The sequence below is a fragment of the Lithobates pipiens genome, unplaced genomic scaffold (genome assembly GCF_037356315.1).
Source record: "Lithobates pipiens isolate NorthernLeopardFrog02 unplaced genomic scaffold, aLitPip1_a1.2 Scaffold_16, whole genome shotgun sequence".
Classification (NCBI taxonomy): Eukaryota; Metazoa; Chordata; class Amphibia; order Anura; family Ranidae; genus Lithobates; species Lithobates pipiens.
This window is the reverse complement of record NW_027507748.1, coordinates 607,409,947-607,424,606: the sequence shown is the minus strand read 5'-3', so window position 1 is coordinate 607,424,606 and position 14,660 is coordinate 607,409,947. Positions and strand designations below refer to the sequence as shown.

The following is a 14,660-nucleotide window of genomic DNA, read 5'->3' as shown; positions in this document are numbered from 1 at the left end:
TCCACATACAGAAGCTCTCTCTACATCCTACAACAGGGGTAGGCAACCTTTTAAGCACAGTGTGCCGAAAAATGTTTTTCAAAGAAATTGAGCGTGCAGATTTTATAAAACAAAAAAGACAACTTCACACTCTCAATCACAAAAAGGATTTTTTATAAAGTAAATGCTGTAAACTACTTTAGTAGTGAGAAATTAACATCCTGCTCTCTCCTGCCTCAAATCAGCCCCAATTCATTCACCTTCACACCTCAGATTACTGCCCCCCCTGAAAATCTGTTTCACCACTGTAACCCCCTACTCATCTGCCCCCCCCCCACTGTAACCCCCTGCTCATCTGCCTCACCACTATAACCCCATGTACATCTGCCCAACCACTATAACCCCTTGCTTATCTGCCCCACCACTGTAACCTCCTGATCATTTGCCCCACCACTGTAACCCCCTGATCATCTGCCCCACCACTGTAACCCCCTGATCATCTGCCCCACCACTGTAACCCCCTGATCATCTGCCCCACCATGGTAAGCCCCAGCTCATCTGTCCCACCCTGCTCTTCTGTCCCACCACTATAACCCCCTGTTCATCTGCCCCATCAATGTTCCCCCTTTCTCATCTGCCCCACCACTGTAACCCCTGCACATCTGTCCCACCACTGTAACCCCCCTGCTCATCTGCCCCATCAATGTACCTCTTTTTCTCATCTGCCCCACCACTGTATCTCTTTGCACATCTGCTCCTCCTCAGTATCCCCATGCTCTTCTGTCTCACTACTGAATCACCTTCTCATCTGTCTTAACACTGAACCCATCTGCTCATCTGCCTCACCACTGCAAACCATTTTCTCATCTGCCCCACCAATGTACCTCCTGCACATCTATCTCACCTCTGTACCCCCTTCTCTCCTGCCCCACCACTGTAACCCCTTGCTCATCTGTCCCACCAATATACCTCCTTTCACATCTGCCTCACTGCTCTACCCCCCTGCTTTTCTGTCCCACCACTGAACCCCTTTCTCATCTGCCACAACACTAAACCCCATGCTTATCTGCCCCAACACTGAACCCCCTGCTCATTTGGCCCAACACTGAACCCCCCCTGCTCATCTGGCCCAATACTGAACCCCCCTGCTCATCTGCCCCATCATTGTAACCCCCTGTTCTTCTGTCCCACTGCTCAACCCCCTTCTCATCTCTTTCACCTTTGTACCTCCCTGCTCATCTGCCCCACCACTGTGCCCTCTTCTCATCTATGATATGCGTCATATGCAGAGTGGTAAAAGGAAGCAAAGATGAGACACATCTACCTGCCCTGGCACACTCATCCTGCTGATCCACCTCTCACATCCAGCTCACGTTCTTGTATGTGATGTATGTAATGTATGTGATGTCACATACTCAATCTGGAATGGATGCACAATGATGAGCTCAGGTCAGGGGCATTTTCTGAAAGCAGTGGGCCTGTGTGCAGGATCATAAGTTGGGCAAGTGAGAAAAAGTTGGGTGTGATTTAAATTGCTCTAAATACCAGTTGTGACTTAAAGGGACACATACTACAGGGGTTCAGTAGTAAGTGACGCAAAGGTTCAGGAATAATTTCAACAAAGTTCCCAGAAGCTCAGCAGTAATTCCACAAACTGTCACCTGATTGTGGTTTTCTCAATCACAGTGAAATTCCTTCTGAGATTGGTAGTGGCAACCAAGCGAGTCATCTTCCTCCACGTGGTGGGCGGGGCTAGCAGGACTGTGACTGGCTTTAGCAGTGGACAATGACAGTCCTCCTCTTCCTGGGAAACAGGGACACCCCCCAGCAGAACTGCACCCAATCTCTTCCCCATCACAAAAGTCGACAATCGCAGTTATAACAAGGTTAGAGAACCAAACAATGTTTCCAATCATTTACAATGTGTGGGGGCACAGTGCCTACCCCAGTACAGGAGGTATCCTCGCATATGACACTGGGGTTGCAGAATATGATTGCTTAATTCTGAACACAGCCACATCCCCAGTTATAAGAGGGTGTGCTCACTTATGCAACCACATTATTTATTTATTTTTTATATTTACTTCCCCCTAAGATTTCACTTTGTTTTTCAATTGAGTTGTACAGTTTGTAGGTCACATTAAAGGTGGTAAAAATTCTGAAATGATTCATCTTTGTCTCATTTTTTTACATTACAGAAACCTGACATTTTAACAAGGGTGTGTAGACTTTTTATATCAACTGTATGTATATTTTATATACATATATATATATATATATATATATACATATATATATATATATATATATATATATATATATATACACAGTGCCTTGAGAAAGTATTCGGCCCCCTTGAACTTTTCAATCTTCTGCCACATTTCAGGCTTTAAACATAAAGATATAAAAATATAAAATTTTTATTTTTTGTGAAGAATCACCAACAAGTGGGACACAATTGTGAAGTGGAACGAAATCTATTGGATTTTTGAAACGTTTTTAACTAATTAAAAAAATGAAAAGTGGGGCGTGCAAAATTATTCGGCCCCCTTGCCTTAATACTTTGTAGAGCCACCTTTTGCTGCGATTACAGCTGCAAGTCGCTTGGGGTATGTCTCTATCAGTTTTGCACTTCGAGAGACTGAAATTCTTGCCCATTCTTCCTTGCAAAACAGCTCGAGCTCAGTGAGGTTGGATGGAGAGCGTTTGTGAACAGCAGTTTTCAGCTCTTTCCACAGATTCTTGATTGGATTCAGGTCTGGACTTTGACTTGGCCATTCTAACACCTGGATACGTTTATTTGTGAACCATTCCTTTGTAGATTTTGCTGTATGTTTGGGATCATTGTCTTGTTGGAAGATAAATCTCCGTCCCAGTTTCAGGTCTTTTGCAGACTCCAACAGGTTTTTATCCAGAATGGTCCTGTATTTGGCTGCATCCATCTTCCCCTCAATCTTCCCTGTCCCTGCTGAAGAAAAGCAGGCCCAAACCATGATGCTGCCACCACCATGTTTGACAGTGGGGATGGTGTGTTGAGGGTGATGAGTTGTGTTGCTTTTACGCCAAACATATCGTTTTGCATTGTTTGGTGTGTCTCCCAGGTGGCTTGTGGCAAACTTTAGACGAGACTTTTTATGGATAACTTTGAGAAATGTCTTTCTTCTTGCCACTCTTCCATAAAGGCCAGATTTGTGCAGTGTATGACTGAGGCCGCGTACACACGGGCGGACTGTTCGCCCAACCTTGTTCGGCAAACAGTTTCATCAAACAGTCCGCTCAAAATTTGCATGAGCGGACTTGCCCACACACGAGCGGACTGTTTGACGAACAAGGTTGGGCAAACAGTTCGCTCAACTTTTGAAATGAACGGACTCGCCCACGTAAGGAGGAGGCAAATCCGCCCATTTCGAGCGCGTGTACAGGTAGGCGGGCCCGCGAAGGAGACGTCGCGGGCTCCGCCGCCTGGAATGGGCTTAAAGGGGAACCCCAACGCCGAAAAAAATCGGCGTGGGGGTTCCCCCCAAGTCCACACCAGACCCTTGTCCGAGCACGCTACCCGGCCGGCCAGGAAAGGGGGGCGAGCGAGCGCGCCCCCCCTCCTGAGCCGTACCAGGCCGCGTGCCCTCAACATGGGGGGTGCCTTGGGGAAGGGGGGGCCGCGCGGCCCCCCCACCCCAAAGCACCTTGTCCCCATGTTGATGAGGACAAGGGCCTCTTCCCGACAACCCTGGCCGTTGGTTGTCGGGGTCTGCGGGCGGGGGGCTTATCGGAATCCGGGAGCCCCCTTTAAGAAGGGGGCCCCCGGATACCGGCCCCCCACCCTATGTGAATGAGTATGGGGTACAATGTACCCCTACCCATTCACATGTGAAATAAAGTACAAAAAAAAACACAACACATGGAAAAAGTATTTTATTGCACAGCTCCGGGGGTCTTCTGTCTTCGGGGGTCTTCTCGCCGGACTCCTCCGCTATGTGTGTGTAGCTCTTTTACTAGCGGAGGAGTCCGGCTTTCTTCCTCTCCGCCGCCGGCCTCTTCTCCCGACTTCGGGGGTCTTGTCCCCCTCTTCGGTTCTTCTGCCGGGCCACCGCGCCTGGTCCGGTGGCCCGGTCTTCTGTCGCCGTCTCCCGTTCTTCTGTCGCCGCCTTCGGTTCTTCTGCCGGGCCACCGCGCCTTCTTGTAGCTCTTTTACAGGCGGTGGCCCGGTCTTCTGTCGCCGCTGTCGTCGCCGCCGCCTCCGCCTTCCGTTCTTGTTCTTCTTCTTGTTCTTCTTCTTCTTCTCCTGGAGATGTTGACTCGACGATCTCTCCGGCCGGAATGCCAGGGACACGCTCCGCTGCCACTTATATAGTGACAATGGGGCGGTGTCACATGGTATATGTCACATGGGTTGGTCACATGGGTTGATGTCACATGGGGACTATGACATCGTAAGGGGGCGGGGTCACCATGTGACCAACCCATGTGACATATACCATGTGACACCGCCCCATTGTCACTATATAAGTGACCGCACAGCGCGGCTCTGGCATTCCGGCCGGAGAGAGCGACGTGTCAACATCTCCAGGAGAAGAAGAAGAACAAGAAGAAGAACAAGAACGGAAGGCGGCGGCGGCGACGACGACAGCGGCGACAGAAGACCGGGCCACCGCCTGTAAAAGAGCTACAAGAAGGCGCGGTGGCCCGGCAGAAGAACCGAAGGCGGCGACAGAAGAACGGAAGACGGCGACAGAAGACCGGGCCACCGGACCAGGCGCGGTGGCCCGGCAGAAGAACCGAAGAGGGGGACAAGACCCCCGAAGTCGGGAGAAGAGGCCGGCGGCGGGGAGGAAGAAAGCCGGACTCCTCCGCTAGTAAAAGAGCTACACACACATAGCGGAGGAGTCCGGCGAGAAGACCCCCGAAGACGGAAGACCCCCGGAGCTGTGCAATAAAATACTTTTTCCATGTGTTGTGTTTTTTTTTGTACTTTATTTCACAGGTGAATGGGTAGGGGTACATTGTACCCCATACTCATTCACATAGGGTGGGGAGCCGGTATCCGGGGGCCCCCTTCTTAAAGGGGGCTCCCGGATTCCGATAAGCCCCCCGCCCGCAGACCCCGACAACCAACGGCCAGGGTTGTCGGGAAGAGGCCCTTGTCCTCATCAACATGGGGACAAGGTGCTTTGGGGTGGGGGGGCCGCGCGGCCCCCCCTTCCCCAAGGCACCCCCCATGTTGAGGGCACGCGGCCTGGTACGGCTCAGGAGGGGGGGCGCGCTCGCTCGCCCCCCTTTCCTGGCCGGCCGGGTAGCGTGCTCGGACAAGGGTCTGGTGTGGACTTGGGGGAACCCCCACGCCGATTTTTTTCGGCGTTGGGGTTCCCCTTTAAGCCCATTCCAGGCGGCGGAGCCCGCGACGTCTCCTTCGCGGGCCCCGCCTACCTGTACACGCGCTCGAAATGGGCGGACTTTCCGAGCGGGAACAGTCCGCTCATTTCGAAAGTACAGCGGACAAGCCCACACACGGGCGGACTGTTCGCTCAAACACAGTTTCAGCGGACAGTTTTTCGGAATTTCCGAAAGACTTTGTCCGTCCAACTGTCCGCTGAAACTGTCCGCTGAAAGCCCACACACGAGCGGACTGTCCGCCCAAACACTGTTCAGCGGACAAGGTTGGGCGAACAGTCCGCCCGTGTGTACGCGGCCTGATTGTTGTCCTATGGACAGACTCTCCCACCTGAGCTGTAGTTCTCTGCAGTTCATCCAGAGTGATCATGGGCCTCTTGGCTGCATCTCTGATCAGTCTTCTCCCTGTCTGAGCTGAAAGTTTAGAGGGACGGCCAGGTCTTGGTAGATTTGCAGTGGTCTGATACTCCTTCCATTTCAAAATGATCGCTTGCACAGTGCTCCTTGGGATGTTTAAAGCTTGGGAAATCTTCTCCACAACAGTATTACGGACCTGCCTGGTGTGTTCCTTGGTCTTCATGATGCTCTCTGCGCTTTCAACAGAACCCTGAGACTATCACAGAGCAGGTGCATTTATACAGAGACTTGATTACACACAGGTGGATTCTATTTATCACCATCAGTCATTTAGGACAACATTGGATCATTCAGAGATCCTCGCTGAACTTCTGGAGTGAGCTTGCTGCACTGAAAGTAAAGGGGCCGAATAATTTTGCACGCACCACTTTTCAGTTTTTTATTTGCTAAAAAAGTTTAAAATATCCAATAGATTTCGTTCCACTTCACAATTGTGTCCCACTTGTTGGTGAGTCTTCACAAAAATTTAAAATGTTATATCTTTATGTTTGAAGCCTGAAATGTGGCAAAAGGTTGAAAAGTTCAAGGGGGCCGAATACTTTGGCAAGGCACTATATATATATATATATATATATATATATATATATATATATATATATATATTAGAGCTGCACAATTATGGCCAAAATGAGAATCACAATTTTTTTTTGCTTAGAATAAAAAAAGATGACGATCCTCTCACAATTCTCGTGACCTAAAATGTTTGGGGGTTCTAAGTAATTTTCTAGCAAAAAAATTATGATTTTAACTTGAAACCAACAAATGTCAGAAAAGGGTTTAGTGTTTAACCACTTCCCACCCGGCCAATGCACATATACGGCCGGGTGGGAGCCGTCTACTCCTGATAGGACGTTCAGGAACGTCCATCAGGAGGAGCGGGATCGCGCGCGCGTGCCCGCGCAGCGGCGCGATCCCGATGCACCCGTGTCACCGGGACACGGCGCATCTCAGATCGGCAGGAGGGCTCTGTGATTGGCCCTCCTGGTCACATGATGGCCCTGTCCAATCACGGCCGTCATGTGATGTAAACAAACAGCCGGTTGCTAGGCAATCGGCTCCTCCTCTCCTCACACAGAAGTCATCGCTGAGGAGAGGAGAGCAGATTGCTGCAGCCGGCTGATGATCAGTGAGTATGAGCTGTTTTTTACAGCTTTTTACTCACTGATCTTCAGTCTAGTGTAAACACACAACACACCACACAGTGTAAACACAGTCCCCACATATGTCCCCATAACACACGTCCCCAAAACATACATGTCCCCAAAAAATAAAAACACATGTCCCTAATAATAAAAACATGTCCCCCACATATGTCCCACTAAAATCACTTGTCCCAATGATTATGTGCACACATATGTACGTGATCACCTGCACACATATGTGCATGATCATTTGCGTACATATGTCCGTGATCACACAAACCAATTATTATACACTTAACGGAATTTTTTTTACCAAAAACATGTAGCAGAATACATTTTGGCTTAAATTTATGACAAAATTTGATTTTATTGGATTTCTTTTAAAATAGAAAAAAGAAAATATTGTTTTTTTTCCAAATTTCCACTTTTTTGCGCTTATATCGCAAAAAATAAAAAACGGAGTCGTGAATAAATAACACCAAAATAAAGCTCTATTTGTGCGAACAAAATGATAAAAATTTCATTTGGGTACAGTGTAGCATGACCACGCAATTGTCACTGAAAGCGCTAGAGCGATGAAAGCTGAAAATTGGGCTGGGAAGGAAGTGCCCTGTATTGTAGTGGTTAAGTGGTTAAACTTATTTTCACTTAAACACAAAGTCTGTAAACTTGTTCCAAGGTTTATACTTAAGTTCAACTGATAAATATATATACACACACACACACACACACACACACACAGTGGGGACTGAAAGTATTCAGATCCCCTTACATTTTTCACTCTTTGTTATACTGCAGCCATTTGCTAAAATCATTTAAAGTGGTTGTATACTCAATTTTTTAACTTTTACCTACAGGAAAGCCTATAATAAGGCTTACCTGTAGGTAAAAAAAATATCTCCTAAACCTGTACGGTTTAGGAGATATTCCCCTCGGTATGCGCCGCTGACTGCAGCGGCGCATGCGCACAAGGGGATTCTCGGCCTGAAAATCCGGCAGTCGCCGACCGGCCGGAATGAAATCTCCCGCGCGCATGCGCGGGAGTGACGATATCGCAGCTCTGGCCACTCACAGCGCCGGAGCCGCGATACCCGGAAGAAACGCCGAGGGAGCATGTCAGCTCCCTCGGCGTGGATCGGGCCAGATGTTGGGGCCTCGTTCTAAGGTAAGTATTTCATAATGAGCTAGTATGTGGTGCATACTAGCTGATTATGCCTTTTGCTTTGCAGGTGTTAAAAAAAATAAAAAAAAATAATTTGCGGGTTTACTACCGCTTTAAGTTCACCTCAACTTTTGTTGTTGAAAAAACATTCCCCTGTGAGTGATCAATGTGCAGTGCAAAGATTTTAACAAATTTCATAGCAGTGTCCTACTTGTTTCTGCTCTGAAAAAAGTTGTTTGTCCTTCTATGTGTTTTGGATTCTGAGGCCTGGTTCACACCTCTGCAGGTTGTAGTGTGCATATTCCAGGTGCATTTTTCAATACACATTTTGATTCACTGACTTCCATTGAACCAAAGACTAGAAAAAAGTCCCTGGCCCTTTCCAAAAAATGCAGAGATGTGAACATGATCCATAGGAAACCATGTTAAATGGACTGTGTTTCTGCAAAACTGAAAATTCACTAAAAAAATGCACAGGTGTGAGTGAATAAAAGAGGTAGAAGGTGTGTGATCTAAGGCTGGATTCACACCTATGCATTTTTAGTGCTTTTTGCAGATTTGCACTACATTCCATTTACCATGGTTTCCTATGGAACACGTTCTGTAGAGCAAATCTGCAAAATGCAAAAAGCACTAAAAAAGCATAGGTGTGAATCCAGCCTAACACTTGAATCAAAATGATATAATTTATTCATATATAAAATGGTTAGATACACATAAAAATGTTTCTACGTATTCATTAAAACTGGGTTACAAACTATACGCATTAAAAGTGAAAGTTAGATATGCCCATGCCAGGGCAAGTGCTCAAAGGTAGGCTGACACATTTCTAGGGGTTCCCTCTTCATCAGAGCCTTGAAAAACGAACGACAGTCTGTACAATGTGGTAGACCAACATGAAGGGGAGTGGTTAATTAGGAAGTGTATCACATGGTAAGTGATGAATTCTCCTTTGCTCCAGAACTGTCCACATCCCAGCGCCCCACATGGCATAGAGGGATGTTTTGTGTGTTTTTATGGGATTCCATGGGTGTCTGTCATTAGTAACTGCATCAGGGTTTGTAAAGAAGCTGCAGCCTGCACGCATCAGTTGAAAGCTGTAGGCCGTTTTTTCTGTGGGGGTGCTGTGTTCCTCCTAACAGAGTGTTGCCTTGTGCTGTAAGGAAGGTTGTAGCTGTTTTCATGAACCAGACCTGAGTCTGAATGGGAGTGATTTAGTTAGCTGATGCACTTGCAGTTCTCTAGAGAGTAAATTGCAGGGTTTGCATCCCTTTATAAGTGCTTTGGGATCATCTCACCATTTTGTATTTTGGAGTACCTAAAATGTGACTTGTATCTTAGTGCAGACTTCTGAGAAAATCAGTGAGCTAATCACACAAGCAGGAAATGGCATTTCTGGAGGCATTTTTAAACCATCTCTGTACAGAACGCCACCAGGGTGCCATATTTAATTGAATTGTACAGAAAATGATGGCGCAGCAGATTGAAAAGGAAAAGTATTTTTGAACAACTTTAAATTACAATATGAGTCTTGTTGCAATTATATTTGTTTTGATACATTTTTAAATTTGCTATATTTTTCTCATGACAGTGGAGTTACTTTTTAAGCCTGTAAATAAAAATGAATGGTTCCTTGCAAGAAATAGACGTCCCATTTTTTCTCATTCCTATATAAATAGAGGATTCTGGGTATATCCATCCTTTTCAAACCAATACAATTATTTTCTGGCAAGTAAATGTGACAGTTTGACAGTTTTATCCCTTTGTAGTCCTACTCTAAAAATTACAAGTATTAAGAGTACAAACAGTGAGACATACATAAGCATGAACTGAACTGAGAACAAACTGACCACGTATTCACTATACAGTGACAGACTAACTCCGTATTTACTATAGTGTTTGATACATATAAAGCCCATACCTAGTCCTGCCAAAATTACACAGCTGAGAAAATATCAACAAATAAACAGCCACCTATTGCCATTTAGTGGAGGGTTAACATATTTAACACACACTATGACAGACAAATCTAGAGGCTGTACAGTATACAGTACACCCTCTAGTATAAAGTATACAGTGCACCCTCTAGTATACAGTACACCCTCTAGTATACAGTACACTCTCAAATATACAGTATACAGTACACCCTCTAGTATACAGTACACCCTCTAGTATACAGTAAACTCTCAAATATACAGTACACCTTCTAGTATATAGTACACCCTCTAGCATACAGTATACAGTACACCCTCTAGTATACAGTACATCCTCTAGTATACAGTACACCCTCTAGTATACAGTGTAGAAACACAAATGTGGAACCTACTAGACTGACCTAGTAACACAGACGTCTACTATATCACTTTTCACTGCAGCTGCCTTTAACCAGCCTAAAGAGCTAGAAATTATGTATTATGCATGCAAAGTAATTGCAGACAATATAAACAAAACTAACCTTTGGCTTCTCGTGCACAGCGTCCTGACAATTTTATAGAAAAAGAAAAACTTTTCTAAAGTTTATTGCAGCCTGAGCTTGTGTCTCAGAGTTCTCCACCGCCTACACCTTGGGAGTGGAAGATATTTTAAGACCAGCCAAATATCAGAGGCAAAACGCATTCACATGCTTGGCTGTATTGTACATTCCAGCCACTGAAAAGACATACACAGCTAATTTTAATTTCCCTTTTTTGGCAACCTAATATATAATCTAAAACCTAGATACAAAAAAAAAAAAAAAAAAACACAAACTGAAGGCAGGCATTACGTATTCAAATTCAGGGCTGAATTAACGAAGGAGCAGAAGGAAAGGTTGTTGTTTTTTTTTCACTGTATAAATCCACATGAAGGATATATTGTACAATTTTTAATTTCTGAGTTGCTTAATAAAAGGAAAATAAAAGTAGAGAAACTCATGGAAATGGTCCCTTGTAGCCTCTTCTCCCCCATGCCCCAGCTGTCTAAGGTGGTGACATCATCAAGACTGATGCAGGGCCCATAACTGAGGGACGGTCCACTGCCAAAACATGGGAGAGTGCCAACTGTCGGAGGAGTGGAGGATCAGGTAAGTAATATTTCTTTTACTCTCATCTAAAAGTTGGGATTTAGGAGATTATTTTTCCTATTTTTCTGCTCCCCATGACACAGGAAAAAGGTAGCAGTGTTTATAATTGGTATAGAAAGCTACAGATATGAATACAAAGTTTGTTCTAACCATTCCCTACTCTACTAAAAATACATTTTTGTGTTTGTCTGTATCCCCATTGGCAGAGATTTTTCATCACTTCCTGTACTGACTGGAAATGAGGGGAGATATCCCCAAATGGCAATACAATCTTGATGGAGGCTCTAACCCTTTTACCATAAAGTGTTAGCTGGTGATGTGTTTCAAAGTAACCCTTCCCCTTCCTAAATCAGTATTGGGTTGCTGTTTGGATACAATGCAGGAACCCCCAGATATCCTTATGCCGAGTACACACGATCGGATTTTACGATGGGAAATGTTGGATGTGAGCTTGTTGGCAGTAAGTCCGACCGTGTGTATGCTCCATCGGACATTTGTTGTTGGACTATCTGCCAACAAATGTTGGCTAGCAAGTTCTCACATTTTCGAAGAAAAATCCATGGTTTTGTTGTCGGAAAAATCAGATCGTGTGTACAGGCATTAGCATCACCTTTGCCTTACATCTTCAGCACCCTGGGAGCGTTAAAGTGATAGTAAATTCTTAAAATAAAAAAAGGTTACATTTACTTGTTTTGAGGAACGATAATGCACAGAGCACCTACTTCATCTTTGGCGGTCCCCTGCCAGTGCTGTCCATTCCTTCTTCCTCTAGGTGAATCCTTTAGCAAGCCTGTACTATGGGGGCACCTGTGCAAGCATGCTACCAAGCCTGGCTGTGTGCATCCATAGACACACACAGTGCCGGCAAGCCACGCACCCCGCTTCCTCCTAAGAAGAATTTGGACTCTCAGTGTCTCCTATGAAATAGGAAGAGAGGAGTCGTTGTTGAGGGGCGAATGGTTCAGGCTGAGCAAAAGTTCAACCCGACCATCGCCTGTTCAGTTTGGTAAACAACCGAATTTGCAGGGTGCTCGTGGTTGTTCACCCACTGAGCACCCCACAATGCACTGTACAGTGCATTCTAAGCCCTGATTGGGTAGTACCCTGGCCCCCATGCTCTTTATGGGCAATAGCTTGCATATAAGCCTTCAAAATGGAGACTTTTTTCACATTCAGGTCCGAACTTTTGCTATATTTGGGAGTTCTGGTGCAAACCAAACCGAGCAGCCCCCCTGAGTCAATGCTTTGTAGAACCACCTTTCAATGCAATTACAGCTGCAAGTCTTTTTGTCTCTCCCAGCTTTGCCATAGGAGTGCACAGCCTATTGCATTAGGGTGTGCACCTCAAAGCTCAAACACAAATGCTTGTGTGTGTATATTATATATATATATATATATATATATATATATATATATATGTCAGAAGTATTGGGAAAATGCCTTTACACGCACATGAACTTCAATGGTATCCTAGTCTTAGTCCGTAGGGCTCAATATTGAGTTGGCCCACAGTAGAACAGCTTAAACTCTTCTGGGAAGGCTGTCCACAAGGTTTAGGAGTGTGTCTATGGAAATGTTTGACCATTCTTCCAGAAGCGCATTTGTGAGGTCAGGCACTGATGTTGGATGAGAAAGCCTGGCTCGCAGTCTCTTTCAGTTTGATCTGTATCCCTTTTATGACTAAGCCTATTTTTGGCATTTGGTGTTTATAAGTTAAAATCCCTATTTTTTGCTAGAAAATTACTTGGAACCCCCAAATATCATATATCATTTTTTAGCAGAGACTCTAGAGAATAAAACGACGATTGTTGCAATATTTTATGCCACACGGTATTTGCGCAGTGGTGTTTTAAACGCAACTTTTTGGGAAAAGGGACACTTTCATGAATTAAAAAAAAATTAAACAGTAAAATTAGCCCAATTTTTTTGCATAATGTGAAAGATAATGTTACGTCGAGTAAATAGATACCAAACATGTCACACTTTTTAATTGCCCGCACTCGTGGAATGACGACAAACTACGGTACCTAAAAATCTCAATAGGCGACGCTTTAAATTTTTTTTACGGTTACCAGGTTAGAGTTACAGAGGAGGTCTAGTGCTAGAATTATTTCTCTCGCTCTGACGATCGTGGCGATACCTCACATGTGTGATTTGAACACCGTTTACATATGCGGGCGCGACTTCCGTATGCATTTTCTTTGCTTCGCGAGGTGGTGACAGGTACTCTTTATGGAGGGATCGGGGATCTAAAAGACCCTTGATCCCACCTTTACACTTCAAGGCCATTGGCCATTGGCAGCCGATTAAGCGGGAAGTGACGTCATGACGTTGCTTCTGTGTTTACTATTAGGAGACTGGAATGAAGCCGCTTACGGCTTCATTCCAGTCCCTGCCCAGCAGCCTGATTCATCCGATCGTGCATCGGTACTCCCGATTGAGCGGGAGCACCGGTAAGAGCGGCGGGTCTGGTATGGATATTTAGGGGGACCCCCACATAATTTTTTTTTTTAATTTGACACGGGGTTCCCCTTAATATCCATGTCAGACCTGAAGGGCCTGGTAATTGAATTTAGGGGAACCCCCACGCTTTTTTTTTTTTATCAATGAATGAATGAATTGTCGGCTAATACAGAGAACGCTCATTGAGTGTTCTCTGTATTACGGGGAGCCGACAATTTAGCCGCAAGTGATTTTAAAAGACTTTTTTTCCTGCACAAATGACACTTTGTGCAGGGACAGTTCTAAGCAGCAGAAACATGCGCCCCTTTACAGGCATACTATAGATACCCCCCAGCTACGAAATTTAAAGGAATATTACACTTTTATTGTTTCACTTTAATCATTATTAAAATCACTGCTCCTGAAACAACGGCCGTTTTTAAAACTTTTTTTTGCATTGATCCATGTCCCCTGGGGCAGGACCCGGGTCCCCAAACACTTTTTAGGACAGTAACCTGCATATTACCCTTTAAAATTAGCACTTTAGATTTCTCCCATAGACTTGTATAGGGTGTTCCGGCTTTTCGAATTTGCTGCGAACAGCCCAAATTGTTCACTGTTCGCTGAACAGGCGAACAGGCAATGTTCGAGTAGAACATGAGTTCGACTCGAACTCGAAGCTCATCCCTAATGGGCACTGATTGGCGGAATTGATAGGCAGCGCTGATGGCTACTGATAGGCAGCACTGATGGGCACTGATAGGCAGCACTGATGGGCACTGATAGGCAGCACTGATGGGCACTGATAGGTGGCACTGATTGGAAGAACTGATGGGCACTAATAGGTGGCATTGGTTGGCACTGATAGGTGGCACTGATAGGCAGCACTGATTGGCACTGACAGGTGGCACTGATTGGAAGCACTGATTGGCACTGACAGGTGGCATTTATTGGACGCACTGATTGGCAATGGCAAGTGGCACTGATTGGAAGCATGGATTGGCACTGACAGGTGGCACTGATTGGAAGCATGGATTGACACTGACAGGTGGCATTTATTGGAAGCACT

At 45.4% G+C, this 14,660-nt stretch overlaps 1 protein-coding gene across 4 annotated transcripts in view; it reads right to left on the bottom strand.

Annotated features, from left to right (window-relative positions):
* The window catches only part of SGCG (sarcoglycan gamma), a 606,007-nt gene that overhangs the window by 415,137 nt on the left and 176,210 nt on the right, over positions 1 to 14,660 (bottom strand). For 2 of the 4 annotated variants that reach the window (XM_077484024.1, XM_077484025.1), the window contains exon 1: positions 10,544 to 10,668. The exons of the other annotated variants lie outside the window; for them this stretch is intronic. The gene's annotated coding sequence lies outside the window, so the exon portion shown is untranslated. Of the gene's footprint in view, positions 1 to 10,543; positions 10,669 to 14,660 lie in introns of those variants that run through there. 4 annotated transcript variants of the gene reach the window in all.